The sequence below is a fragment of the Mobula birostris genome, chromosome 21 (assembly GCF_030028105.1).
Source record: "Mobula birostris isolate sMobBir1 chromosome 21, sMobBir1.hap1, whole genome shotgun sequence".
NCBI classification, from domain to species: Eukaryota; Metazoa; Chordata; class Chondrichthyes; order Myliobatiformes; family Myliobatidae; genus Mobula; species Mobula birostris.
Window position 1 is genome coordinate 20,380,005 of NC_092390.1, and position 14,661 is coordinate 20,394,665.

Here is a 14,661-nt window from a genome sequence, read left to right on the forward strand (position 1 = left end):
TTCTGCAGATGTTGGAAATCCAGAGCAACACACACAAAATGCTGGAGGAACTCAGCAGGTCAGGCAGCATCTGTGGAAATGAATAAGCAGTCAACATTTCGGGTCAAGACCCTTCTTCAGGACTGGAAAGGAAGGGGGAAGACACCAGAATAAGAAAAGGGCATTGTGTGCAGTTCTGCTCACTTACCTAAAGGAAAAATATCAATAGGATTGAAAGAGTGCAGAGAAAATTTACAAGGATATTGCTGGGACTTGAGGGCCTGAGATACAGGGATTGTTGAATAGGTTTGGATTTTATTCCCTGGACAGCAGGAGAATGAGGAGGGATCTTATAGAGGTTTACAAAATTATGAAGGATATGGAAGGGTGAATGCATCCATGCTTTTCCTCCTCAGGATGGATAAAACTAGAACTAGAGGTCATAGGCTTAGGGTAAAAGGTGAAATATTTAAGGGGAATCTGAGAAGGACCCTGTTCACTCAAATAGAAGTGCAAGTGTGGAACAAACTGCCAGCAATAGTGGTAAATACAGATTCAATTGTAACATTTAGGGGAAGTTTAGGCAGGTACATGGATGAGTGGATATAGAGGGCAGAAGATCAGGTTGGCACAGACTAGGTGGGATGAAGGGTCTGATTGTGTGCTGTAGTGCTCTGTGACTCTTTAGCTATAACTATAAAATATATATATTGTATTAAATAAGCACTGGCTGATATGTAAAACAATTGAAGTTTACTGCCTGCACATCTCAGGCCCTGTAGATTTCCCAGGATGCTTTTCCTTGACTTGGTAAGCCACATTTGTATAGGATGGGGTCATCATCCACAAGCAAAGGGCACAATTACTTTAGAGGTGTAAAGGGCTGTAAACGTAAAATAATTTTTAAAGGAAAGGGACCAAAGATGTAGTGGTAAAGTGATTGGAAAGAATTGTGTTGAAAATCCAGGGAAAAGATGGAAGAATAAAGAGAAGCTAACCAGCATGATGTTATAAAAGCCCATCTGGCTCAACAATGTTCTTCATGGAAGGAAATCTCTCTTTCCAGCTGGTCTTGCCCATACTTGACATCAGACCCACCTTGAACTTTTGACATACCTCTGAAGTATGTTCTACATAGCCTAAAAAATCATGACTTTTGGGTTTCACTGGAAGGAAATGGAATGCTAGAGAGATAATATTAGAGAGAATTTTGTGTTACACTAGAAGTTAAAAAGTAACTCGCTCATGCTATTCTGTGCCTTAACTTTGTTCCATGAAAATACTTAATACAAGCTCACCACAATAACGTCAGCAAGAAGTAAAACCAGTTGCAAAGAAAATTAACCACGCTGCTGATACTAAGAGGACAATTTCCTGTGGGTTTTATTTGCTACTTTATCTCAGTGTGTATGGTGATTACTCAGATGCTATTGCTCACAGCCATTAAGGCCCTTTGGACAGTATTGGAGTGATATGGAGATACATTTTCAGTGTTATCAGTCAACCATTACAATCAAGCCAGTAGACCTATATACCTATTGTGACGAGAATACACATAGATTAAGATGTTAGCTGTCCTGTGTAATCAGCAGTTGGTCTGCCACCTGTCTTCAGGAGAGAGAGAGAGACAAGGAAAACAACGGAGCAGCATTTGGAGATGTGTAATGAAGGGGAAGGAAAGCTGTCAAGAGCAGCTCCCCCTTTGAACCCTGAACTGTTTGAAGTGATGGACAGGCGATACCCCAGCAGGGGGATAAAAAGGGACAGGTTCGCTAAGGCAGGACACACACGACACCTGAGGTAACGAGACCCTGGAAGCGGTGCGCCTCTCACAAGTCGGTGGGAAGCTTTTGGACGGCTGATCGCGGGATCAAGCCATAGACGCTCAGGGTGGAAAGGCACGATCGGCGGGAACCTAGTGTGTGTCCACCCTTGCCTGGGCGCCAGGTTCACCGCAGGGAAACGATTCATATCTGGAAACGGAGGGGTCACAGTCGGTGACCTCAGATGACATCACGAAGGGCTCGCCCGAAAGCTGACTGCGAAGGTCTGTGTGTGGAAGCCGTTTGAATATTCATTCATTTTTCTCTCTCCCTCCTTCCCCCCACTGTCTGCGAACTGAACTAAATTGAACTGAACTTTGCATCACTTTGAAATTGGTCATTTACCCCTAGACAACGATAGAGCTTGATTGATCCTGTTATCTTAATTCTGTGTACATGTATGTTTATCATTGCTGAACTGTTGCATTTATTATCCTTTTGATTAGAGTACTGTGTTGCTTGTTTCTTTAATAAAACTTTCTTAGTTCTAGTAATCCAGACTCCAACTGAGTGATCCATTTCTGCTGGTTTGGCAACCCAGTTACGGGGTACGTAACACTATTCACTTTTTGGGAAGTGAACATTGCTGGCTGGGCTAGGATCTCTAATTGCTCCTGGAAAGGTGGTGATCCATCTCTCTCACCTCTTAGTCCTTCAGCTTAAGGTACTCGCCCAATGTGTTTAGTTTTATGGTATGACAGAATTGTGACATATTTCCAATTCAATGTCTGACTTGGAGTGGAACCTACAGAAAGATGACACTCCGATCCACCAGCTGCCCTTGTGTTTTATAGAACATACTGTAGAATATACAATAGAACGCAGTACAGGCCCTTCAGCCCACAATACTGTGCTGACCTTTTAGCCTACTCTAGTGTTAAGGAGGCTGCAAGTTTTGGAGGTTTTCTCAGAGCAACCTAGGTCAGCACTTATTGTGTATTTTATAGGTGGCACACACTCAGATGGTGTACCTTTGATAGAAAGGGTCATTGCTGGGTACCAATCAAATGGGCTTCTTTAGCCTAAGTGTACTTGACTTGTTTGAATGTTGTTGCAGCTGCAGCAATCCGATTGAATGAAGAGTGTTCTATCACCCTCCTGATGTCCCTTATAGAGGTGAGAAGCTTTGCTTTGTCAGGAGATGAGTCACTTGCACAGGATAGCCGGCCTCTGAGTTGTACATGTCCAGTTGAGTTCTTGGTCTGGTTTAGGGGGTACGTCAGCATCCACTGTGACCAGTAACGAGTAGCCGATCTGGGGCAGCTGCAATATAAGGCCAATTCATGCCTAACTACAAAAGTAGATCGATCACAGTCTGAGGATCGGTCCAAAGTTCTGCAGTCTGCCATATCCAGTCACAAATGAAAGCAAGGAGGATATTCAAAGGATATCCTCATTCACAATGATAGTGGATCCAATGTGAGTGTAAAAGAAAGGGCGGGAAATTCTGCAGCTATGTTCAGCTTCATCTTAAAGAGTTTCTAGTCATATGACACTAGAAGCAGGTCCTTTGACCCACTGTGTCTATGGCAACTATCAATAACGGCTGGCTGGTAGCGCAATGGCATCAGCACTGGACTTCGGAGCGAAGGCTCCCAAGTTCGAATCCAAGTCGGGCCACCACCCGCCCCCGCCCCCCCCCCGAGCCCACTTTCCATCTGTGCCGGGTTGATCGTCAAGCTAGCCACTCAACCTCATAAAAAAACAAGGGTCAAGTCAGGAACGTTCATATCGTGACCTGGTTAATCCGGAAGGAGATCAATCCCGACACTACGCGCCAGACAAGAATGGCTGACTGTCTGATACGACATGCTAGGAAGGAACTATCAATAACCATCTATACTCATCTTAAAAGAGTTCCTAGTCATATGATAGTAGGAGCAGGCCCTTTGACCTACTGTGTCTATGGCAGGAGTCCCCAACCTTTTTTGCACTGCGGACTGGTTTATTATTGACAATATTCTTGCCGACTGGCCGGCCGGCGGGCGGGGGGGTGGGGGGTGCGCGGAGGGCAAGAGTAGCAGTCAAATACGTTGTGTTTACCCTGAAAAGACTAGAATGACCATGAAGTCTTGCACAGGCACCAGTGCGCATGCGTGTACGTATTGATTTTTTTCTACAAATCGCTTTTGGTGATTCTGTTCGGGGGTGGGGGGAGTGTTAATCATGACTGGAATATAGGTGATAAGTGGCTAATACGCTCAATTTCGTTTCTAAAAGGGTTTATCTAACGAATTTAAAATTAAACACACAGTGCATATTTTCCTCGCATGAATATAGTGATGTCAATTACTGGGGAGGACAGGAGAGCTTGAAGTAAGTGTTGAATGAACTTGCAGTAGAAGTGGTAGAGGCAAGTTCCATATTATCATTTAAAGAAAAATTGGATAGGTATATGGACAGGAAAGGAATGAGGGTTATGGGCTGAGTGCAGGTCGGTGGGACTAGGTGAGAGTAGCGTTCGGCACGGACTAGAAGGGCCGAGATCGCCTGTTTCTGTGCTGTAATTGTTATATGGTTATATAAGTCAATAGCATCTTAACGTTTTAAGTAACGTCTGGATATTAAATACACAGCACATATTTTCCCCGTATGAACACATAAAATCATTGCAACACACCAATATCGCTGAATCAGTGGGAGCCCTGGGCTTGTTTTCCTACAACAAGACGGTCCCATCGAGGGGTGATGGGAGACAGCGAGACTCGAAGGGGGTTCCTTATGTCCAGTCTATTCCGCAATTTAGTTTTCGTTGCATTCATTGCAGAGATACGTTGGAACTGGAAGCAACATTTTCAGCGCTTTCGTGGCTATCTCAGGATATTCAGCCTTGACTTTGATCTAGAATGCTGGCAGAGATGTTATGTCAAACATACTTTTCAGCCCACCGTCACTTGCAAGCTCGAGGAGTTGATCTCCTTCCCGTGCTGACATGGATGACGCGCAGGTAATGACCTCGCGTGCATTCAAGCTCAACAGTGGGTGTGACAGGGAATGAGGAAAGGTGCAGCTGACTCATATCGCCAAATCATATCGTTTCCTTGCGGCCCGGTACCGGTCCGCAGCCCAGTGGTCGGGGACTGCTGCTCTGTGTTCTATGCTATGCCTTTTCATCACCTTAACATAAAACAGTACTGAAAATGAACAGGATCTTTGGCTCTTGGTGTTTGTGCCAACCTTAATTCTGTCAGTCTTCACTTTCTCTCTATCCCTTCATTTTTTTGTCTGCCTAAGTGCCTCTTAAAGTTTGTTATTGAGCCTGCTTTTGTCACCTCCTCTGGCAGCACATTCTGGGACTTACCACCCTCAGTGTAAATAAGATTTACCTCATAAATCTTAGTTAAATTTTCCTGTTCTCACCTTGAACATGGCCATCAATACTTGAAATTTCCACCTTCCTATCAGGTCACCCCTCAGGCTCCTATGCTCCAGTGAAAACAGTCCACATTTGTCTTCACCTCTCCTCATACAGTAGCTCAGGCAACACCTTGGTGAATCTCTTTTAGACTCCACATCCTTGCTTTAATGCAGTAATCAGAACTGCACACTATACTCCAAATGAGGCCTAACCTAAGTGGATAAAAACTGGTCCTCAGGTGAATGTGCCAGTTTTGGGAAAGCTAATGGCAACAGTATTCAGCAGTAGATTGGCAGTGGCTGTTTGTGGGTAAATCCACATCTGATATGTAGGAGCCTTTTAAAAGCTAGTTGGTTAGATTTCAGGATAAGTATATACCTATAAGGCTGATAGATGAGGACAGCAAGGATTGGGAACCATGGGTAACAAACGATATTGTCAGTTTAGTCAAAACGATAAAGGGAAGTGTATGTAGGGTTTAGGAAGCTGAAGTCAGACAAGATCTTGAAGAATATGAATAAACCAGGATTGAACTTGAACAAAGAATTAGGATGGCTAAAAGGGGCCATGAAATGTCCTTGGCAAGTAGGATTAGGGAGAATTCCAAAGAATTTTATGCATATTTTTAGAAGCAAGATGTTACCTAAGGAAAGGGTAGTTCACGCTAGAACAAGTGAGTGATTTAATGCACGGAAGTGGGCGAGGGCCATAATTAGTGCTTTAGGTTGGGTTTCACCAAGTAGAATGACATACATCATGGTGAGATACTCCCAATGTGACCTAACCAAAGTTTTATACAGCTGCAACAGGACTTGCCAACTTTTCTATTCGGTGTCCTGATGGATGAAGGCAAGTATGCCATGTGCCATATGCCTTTCGTATCACCTGATCTACTTGTGCTGTCACTTTCTGAACCTATGGACTTGCTTGCCAAGATTCCTCTGTACATCAGTGCCCAAAGGGTCCCGCCATTTACTGTGCATTTTCCTCTTGCATTTAGCTGAATAAAGTGTCTGGAGTAAACTCCAGGTGCAATTTTTCTGCTCAGATTTAAACTGATCTGTATCTTGCTCTATTGATTGATAACCTTCATCACTATCCACAACTCTGCCATCTGCAAAACCTACTAATCAGCCCACCTAGAACTTCATATACTCTATGTCATGAACAGCAGAGATCCCAGAAATGCATCCTGTGGAACACCACTGATTCCAGCCTTCCAGTCACAATAACACCCCTCTGGCTTCTATGGATGATAGTTTTGAATCCAATCTAGCAAGTGATCGTAGAGCACAGGTGCCTTGATCTTTTTTATCAGCCTACTACAAGGGACACAATCAGAGGCTTTAATAATGTCCGTGTATACAACACTCCCTGCCCTATCCTCATCAATAATCTTCACTTGCTCAAAAACCCAATCACACACAGCAATCTACATTTGTCTGTATCAATCCCCATCTTCCATTTATTATTTATATACACAAAAAGACCTGGAGCCTCTACTACAGACAAGAGTGGCGTCTCAACGCCTTCCACCTTCGCAGCCTGAGACACATCCTGGACATCACGTGGACTGACCGAGTCACCAACAATGAGGTCCTGGCTCGTGCCCAGATCCCCAGCCTCTCCACCCTGCTCCAACAACGCTGTCTCCGCTGGCTGGGCCACGTACACCGCCTGTCAGATGGAAGGATCCCGAAAGACTTGCTGTACGGGGAACTGGCCTCCGGCAAGAGAGCACAAGGGCAGCCCCATCTTCATTTCAAAGACGTTTGCAAGAGAGACATGAAGTCACTGAAAACGAATGTTGAGAGGTGGGAGGACATCGCAAGCGATCGCTCTCACAGGAGGCTGGAACTACGCAGAGGTCTAAAAAGAGGAGAAGAGAAGCTGAGGCTTGCTGCTGAAGAAAAGCTCACTCATCGGAAAAACAGCACCAAGACAACACTGGAGGACAGCGCCTTCAAGGGCAGTCGCTGCAGCCGAGACTGTCACTCCCGTCTGGGCCTCTACAGCCACAACAGACGCTGCTCTAACACAGACTGAAGCAAGACCTTCCAGGCACAGATCCATAGTCTTGCGAGACTAACGGATGCCAGCACTACCACCACCACACATAAAGGGTATATGTTCAATGGCAGATAGAGTTTAATCCAGATAGGTGTGAGGTGATACATTTTAGCTAGTCAAACACAATAGGAACATATACAGTAAATAGCCAGACTCTTCGGAACAATATTGTGTGCAGTTCTGGTCAGCACAGTAGAGTGGAATGTGAAGATTTTGGAGAAGATGCAGAAGAGGTCCACCAGGATGCTGCCTGGATTGGAATGCATTAGCTATAATGAGAGACTAGACAAACTTCCATTGCCTTTCCTGGACCATTGGAGGCTGAGGAGTGATTGATAATAGTATATATGATTGCAAGTGGTATAGACGGGGTAGATTTTCCAAGTGTGGAAATATCAAATTCTAGAGTTTAGGGTGAGCAGGAAGAAAGTTAGAGGAGACTTGCAAGGCGAGTTTTTGTACCCAGAGAGTGGCGGGTGCCTAGAACACTCTGCCAGATGAAGCAGATACAATAACAACTTTAAAAAGGCAATTAGACAAACGCATGAACAGGTAATGGAGGAATATGGACCATGTGCAGCCAGAAGGGATTAATGAGAGTGGTGCTGTGGTCATCACAGAATCGATGTGTTGAAGTGCCCGCTCCTGTGCTCTACTGTTCTGTGGTTCTCTGTTCCTCAAATCTGGCAAGGCTAAGCAGGTAAGTAGCAAAACAAGTCACTGGCAAGAATAGAACTGCTGAGTGGAAGACCCAGCTCACCCCCCTACCAAGATCTCACTTTCATAGTAGCTGGTACAAGCAATTCCATTTACACCATCTAATATCAAAAACACATGTAAGCACTAGTTTCAGCAAAGTCTATGAGATCAGACCATATCCCAACTGTAGTACCGAGGAACCGAGCTCCAAGTTGGCTCTCTGGCCAACCTCTCCCAGTATAATTGCAACACTGGAATGTTCTTGACAATTAGAAAAAAATTCCAGGTATGATCCGTCCCCAGAAGAAGCAAGACAAATCCAGCCTATCTCATTACTGCTCAAACAGCCCATCCTCAGCCAATAGAAAAGATAGATAGATACTTTATTGATCCTAAAGGAAACTGCAGTGTCACAGTAGCATTACAAGTGCACAGATATACAATTATTAGAAGAGAAGCAAGAAAGAATAAAAAATAAGTTACCTCAAACAGTCTAACAGAAAGGGGTCATCACTTCCCCAGCTATAGGTTGACTTATTATAGAGCCTAATGACCTCATATATCGCTCTTTGGAGCAGCGCAGTTGTCTTAGTCTGTTACTAAAAGTGCCCCTCTGTCAGCCAGGGTGGTATTCAGAGGGTGAGAAACATTGTCCAGAATTGCCAGGATTTTCCATTGGGGTCTTTTGTTCTATCACAGCTTCAGGTGTGTCCAGTTTGAGTTCAATCACAGAGATGCAATGAGATTGGACACCCTTGTCACTACTTTTCTGAGTGAAGCATCACGGAGCCAAGCAAAATGGAAGTTAAGCAAATAGTAGGAGACTAATAAACACTAATGTTCAGAGAGAGCTGCCATCCATTTACAAAGGCTTAGGTACATAGTTTGCAGATATGGAATAGATATGGAAAACCAAATAGCGACCATGGACAATTCTGATTTGATGGAGACAGATGTGAAAGCACAGAGGAACATCTGGAGAAATTTCTGAAACGCAGGTTCGCTGCTGTTGTTACTGCGCGATCGAGAATCCTTCCGGAGGGAAGGCCTCAAAATCCCCGGCTTTGCCTGCTGTTGGTGACCAAGATTCAGGTCGAATCGTTCGGACAGAGATGGTGCTCGGTACTCGGTGTCAGAGAGCTGATTGGAGGTTCGAAGTTTTCGGATGACTCGGAGTCGGACTGAGGTCAGGCATGGCAGGGAGAGTTTTTCTTCCTTCTCCCGTCTGCGTGAGATGTGGGACATTTGAGAGACTTTGAACTTTTTACTGTGCCATGGACTGTTCTTCATCAAGTTATGGTATTGTTGCACTGTTGTAACTATACGTTACAATTATGTGGTTTTGTTAGTTTTTTCAGTCTTGGTCTGTCCTGTGTTTTGTGATATCACACCAGAGGAAATATTGTATCATTTCTTAATGCATGCATTACTAATTGACAATAAAAGAGGACTGTGTGTCTTCATAATCTAAAAAAAATGAATTGTTTATTTTTAATATAAGAGGGTCAAAAGGAGGGAAGTCTTGCTTTAAATGTACAGGACCTTGTTCATATCACACATAATACTCCATGTAGGTTTGGTATGAAATAACATATTTATGAAATAAGATATTTACCTTGGAGGTTGTGCAGGCAAGATTCTTTATAGTGATTTCAGGGATGAGAGGTTTATCTTATGAGGAAAGATCTCTTATTCAAGCAACACGCACAAAATACTTGAAGAACTCAGCAGGCCAGGCAGCATCTAAGAAAAGAGTACAGTCGACATTTTGGGCTGAAATATCAACTCTACTCATTTCTAAGATGCTGCCTGGTCTGCTGAGTTTCTCCTGCATTTTGTATGTGTTGCTCAGATTTCCAGCATCTGCAGATTTTCTCTTGTTTCTTATATAAGGATTGTCAGCTTTTGACTTGCCCTTGTTGTCGTGGTATTTAGATTGGAGGCACAGGTGACTTCAGTGACAGACGCTGGCTAGAAGCATGGTATTTAGATCTCTGCCCTGAGAAAATGTCAAAATGATATTCTGGGGCTGGGTTATTTGACAGCCAACAGCACTAACAACTTTCCCTGTTACAAGGTTTGACACCTAGTGTGGAGTGCTTTGACTTTGGTATCCATTGAGCAAGGCTCAAAGACCATCTTAAAAGTGGCCCAGTCATTCTGATATCTGACATCCAGCTGTGATAATAAAACAAAAAATGCTGGAGATGCTCGGTAGATGGGAGAGCATACGTGGAGAGAGAAGCAGTTAAAATTTTCTGTCAATGATTCTTCATCAGAACCATTGATGAGTTAAATGAAGTTGCTGCAGACTACTTCTATAATGATGGAGGTATGCTGAAGATTTCAGGAAATGGAATTCAATCATGATAATGGTGAGGTGATGCACTTTGAGTGGACTAATAAAAAGGAACTTGGTGTACAGGTTTGAGAAACCCTGAAGGTGGCAGCACAGATAGATAGGTACAGACAGAGTTTCTCCCCAGGATGAAAATGTCACACCACTAGGGGGCAGAGGTTTACAGTGAGAAGTGGAAGTTAGAATACTGACATTTAAGCATTACAGTGGGTTCCAGTTAATTAGGACACATCGGGACCAGTATATTTTGGCCCAATTAAGCAGCTGTGCCAATTAGCCAAAGTTTCATAGAAATAGTTAAAAAGATATAAAGAAGACAAACTGAGTGACGCAAGATGTATGTAAATAAAATACAGAACAAATTAGAACAGAACCAATAGTACTATAGTACTATAAAACCGTGTATTAGTTCCTAATAATTATCAATGGAGGAATTTATCCAGTGTATGCTGCTGCATTCTTTTGACTGACTGTAGATGAACAAAATCAGTACAGGCACCTAGTGCAGATAGTCAACTGCTTTCATACAATGTTTTTGATGATTGCATCCTCCAAATCTTCATTTTTATTGTAACATTGAAGATGATTGTCTATACCTTCAAATCCTTTGTAGTTCCTAACTTGTTGAAGTAGTGAAATCATTTCATTTTTGCTCGGGGCTTGTGATATCTCCAAGCCTGAATGCTTGAAACCTCAGTGACCAAAACAGTTCTTATTTTTCACCCACTATCAGTGACAAAATCACTGCTTTTTGAACACAAACACACACAACTGGTGCTATTTAAAAACTTTAAGCACGCGGCAGTGTCGATGGCCATACAGGTGTGCACCACTGACACTAGTTAGAACCTGTTCAGCAGTAACTTGTCCTCTCCCAATTAAGCGGCATGGCGACCCAAATTAAGGAAGGGAATCCCGGAAATTTTCTCAATTGTATTTGTTCTTTAAGAGTTATCCAAAATAAGCAGCTGCCCCAATTAAACGATGGCCAAGTTAACTGGAATCCACTGTATTTAGATGGACCCATGGACAAGTGGTGAGTAGACTGATATGGATCTTGTGCAGCACATAAGATTAGAATGTATTTCTGTATCTCCTGAGACTGGGAGTTCAATGGGTAGTAGACGTGGAAGCAAAGTGTTTCTGATTATTTCTGCATGATGATAAGATGTTACTGAAGATTAAGTAAAATAGATATTTTAAGACTTATTAATGGTGATTAATGAGTACTTTGCCTCATATGTATCAGTAAATCATAACAACACAGGAGAAAGCCATTCAGCTTTCAGGTCTGTTCAAACATTAAGAACACTGGTGCTTATCCTGACATGTTTAGCTTACAGTCCTGACTTAAATAAATGAATGAAACATTGGAATGTGAGGAGGGGTTGGCTCATTCTGTTTTGGAGAGTACAGGCGAGAAAATTCTTTACATGAGAATATGAACTTCTTGTTAGTTTCACCTCAGTATGGATCACAGCTGAAAGTCTCCATCAACCCTGCTTTCCATGACCGCTGGCATTTCCATTGACTTTGTGCATGAGTGTCCATCTTAATTTTGAATTTCTTCAGCAATTGTTTCTATTCTTCCCTTCACTCCTCCACTCCATCTCAACCTACCCTGCCCAACACTGAATCTGCGGCTAAGCCACACCTCATATTCTGTCATCAAATTGCTTTATTATTTTACATTCAGTCCATTATCTGTCATAGGTTAGAAACTGATCCTTATATCATTCTGATAGCTATCTAATTGTGACATAATTATTCTTGACCACTATTTTCCAACTTTTAACCAGTCCTGTCCATTAAATTAACCTATTAATATTTTGTAACATTTTGTAAGTGATTCTGAAATAGTTGTCAATAGGTTTGTTCCAGTATTACTGCCATTCCTAAAGCTATTGTATTACCAATAAACACTAAGAAACTAAAACTATTGTATTACTGATAAAAGCATAAACTAAAACCTATAAAATTAGTATATTTAAGGAGCAGAAAGTGACCATTTAGCCCAACGTTTTCATGCAGTGAAAGGAAGGGCTGATGGGCCATCCCACTTTTCATCTTGCAGCTCAAAATAATTTTGGTTATGGCACATTCTTCATCTTCATTCTTACACAGAATGATTTATATTTACCACTGTTCTATCTATCTAAAAGTTCTTTTACATTGAAGAGGTTTTTGCTGGCTGAGTAACTATGCTGCCAGCATTAATGTTACATTGTTTCTGTATTGGGCCCTGAGGAATTGCATTCCAGTGGCAGATTTGTTTGAATTTCATTTGTCTTTCTCCTGCAATCAGATTACTTCAGATGTTGGCAATATTTCTCCACACCTGCCGAGCAGCAAATAAAGTTATAGTTGTACTGATATTGTGTTGTAAACATATTGGCAGGGCTTGAAAAAGTCTGGAGTGGCATGAATGGGGCTACTAATAGGTGATACCCATGGAATCTATTGATGCAAATAGATGATGCCTATTTGGTATGATGAGGAGCAAAGCTGATATTGTCAATTTATAAACATGGCAGATAGAGTAAAAAGAATATATATTACAAAATATCAGAAATTGTGCAGGAAGGTGTGCTGTGGAATAGGCCTTCCTAAGTGCAGGATTAGTGGTCAAAATCTTCCACACACCTCCCCCCCACACCTCCTCTTGCTGATATAGTGAGCAAGGTCTCTCTGTGACTGGGACAGTTCGCACATTCTCCTCGTGACTGCGTGGGCTTTCTCTAGGTTCTTTGATTCACACCACAGCCCAAAGACGTAGGTTGAATGACCACTGTAAATTGCTCTAGAATGTCAGTGAGTGTTAAAATCTGGGCTGGGTGTCTCCCATTTTGGGAAGGTGATTCAGACTTCTTTGTGTGTTGGGCGAGCTCCCCAAGAGCTTAGCACAATGAGCTGGATCTCCTTGAGTGCTGGGTTCTATGACGCTGTGTTCGGTATCTCTGGGTGTTCCATCTCCTTAAGTGGTGCAATGAGGGATTGTGTTGCGATTGTCAATGAAAGTTACTGGAGAGACACGCAGCCGGTAATACTAAATATTTATTTGGCACACACAAGCTGACGGTATTTGGAGTCACTCCGGAGAGAGACTCCCTGTGTTGAAGTTAATATTTGCCTTATTGCAGAATACATCCTAATAGATTTGGTCTCCCCAAGTGCAGGGCACATTTCCTAAACCCGCTCAGGTGGTGATGGATTTGACCAACTGTGAGACTGTGTGGGCCCTAAGATCATGTGGTAAGTCTCCTGAGGTCTGGAATCCTGGCTTGGACTCTTCATAATGGGACTGGAATGTCATCACCCAACCTGACAGCCTTCAATGAAGCTGAACCCACAGTCACCATTGCAGGTCAGTCTTCCAGAGAGTGAACCCATGGGCAGTATTTGACCTGGGTGGTGTCCCTAGCCATGTCATTGAATCCTGTGCAGGCCAGCTGGCAGGGGATATTTGCAGGCATTTTGAACCTCAGCCTGCTTCAATCTGAGGTTCACACCTGCTTTAAGAAGACTATTATCATTCTGGTACCATGGGGAAAAAAGGTAACATGCTTTAATCAGTACTGCATAGTGGCTCTGATATCCACCATCATGAAGTGCTTCGAGATGCTGGTCATGGTGCACATTAACTCCAGCCTCCCAGACAACCCGGGCTCACAGCAATATACAGGAATGAAAGGGTTACTGTTACCGTATGAGGAATGTCTGGCAGCTCTTGGACTGTATTCCTGGAGTTCAGGAGAATGAAGGGGGATCTCACCTAAACATTCCAAATGTTGAAAGACCTTAACAGATTAGATATGGCAAAGTTATTTCCCATGGTAGGAGAGTCTAGGACAAGAGGGTACAACTGCAGGATTGAAGGATGTCCACTTAGAACAGAGATGTGGAGAAATTACTTTAGTCAGAGGGTGGTAAATCTGTGGAAGTTGTTGCTATGAGTGGCTGTGGAGGCTAAGTCATTGGGTGTATTTAAGGCAGAGATAGACAAGTTCTTGATTGGCCAGGGCATTAAAGGTATGAGGAGAAGGCAGGGGAGTGGGGATGACTGGAAAAATTGGATCAGCCCATGATAGAATGGCAGAGCAGATTCAATGGGCCGAATGGCCTACTTCTGCTCCTATATCTTATGGTCTTATCTACCCTGAGAAAGGTCTATAGCGAACACCATTTCCCTAGCCCTACACTAGAGCATTTAGACAGTAAAGATAGATTATTTTTTATAGACTACAGATCAGCCTTCAATACTAAATACAAGCAAACTCATCACCAAATTCTGAGACCGGGGAATCAACACCTTTCTCTGCATATGGACCCTCAACTTCCTGACCAACTGACCTCTATCAGTATAATAGGCAGCA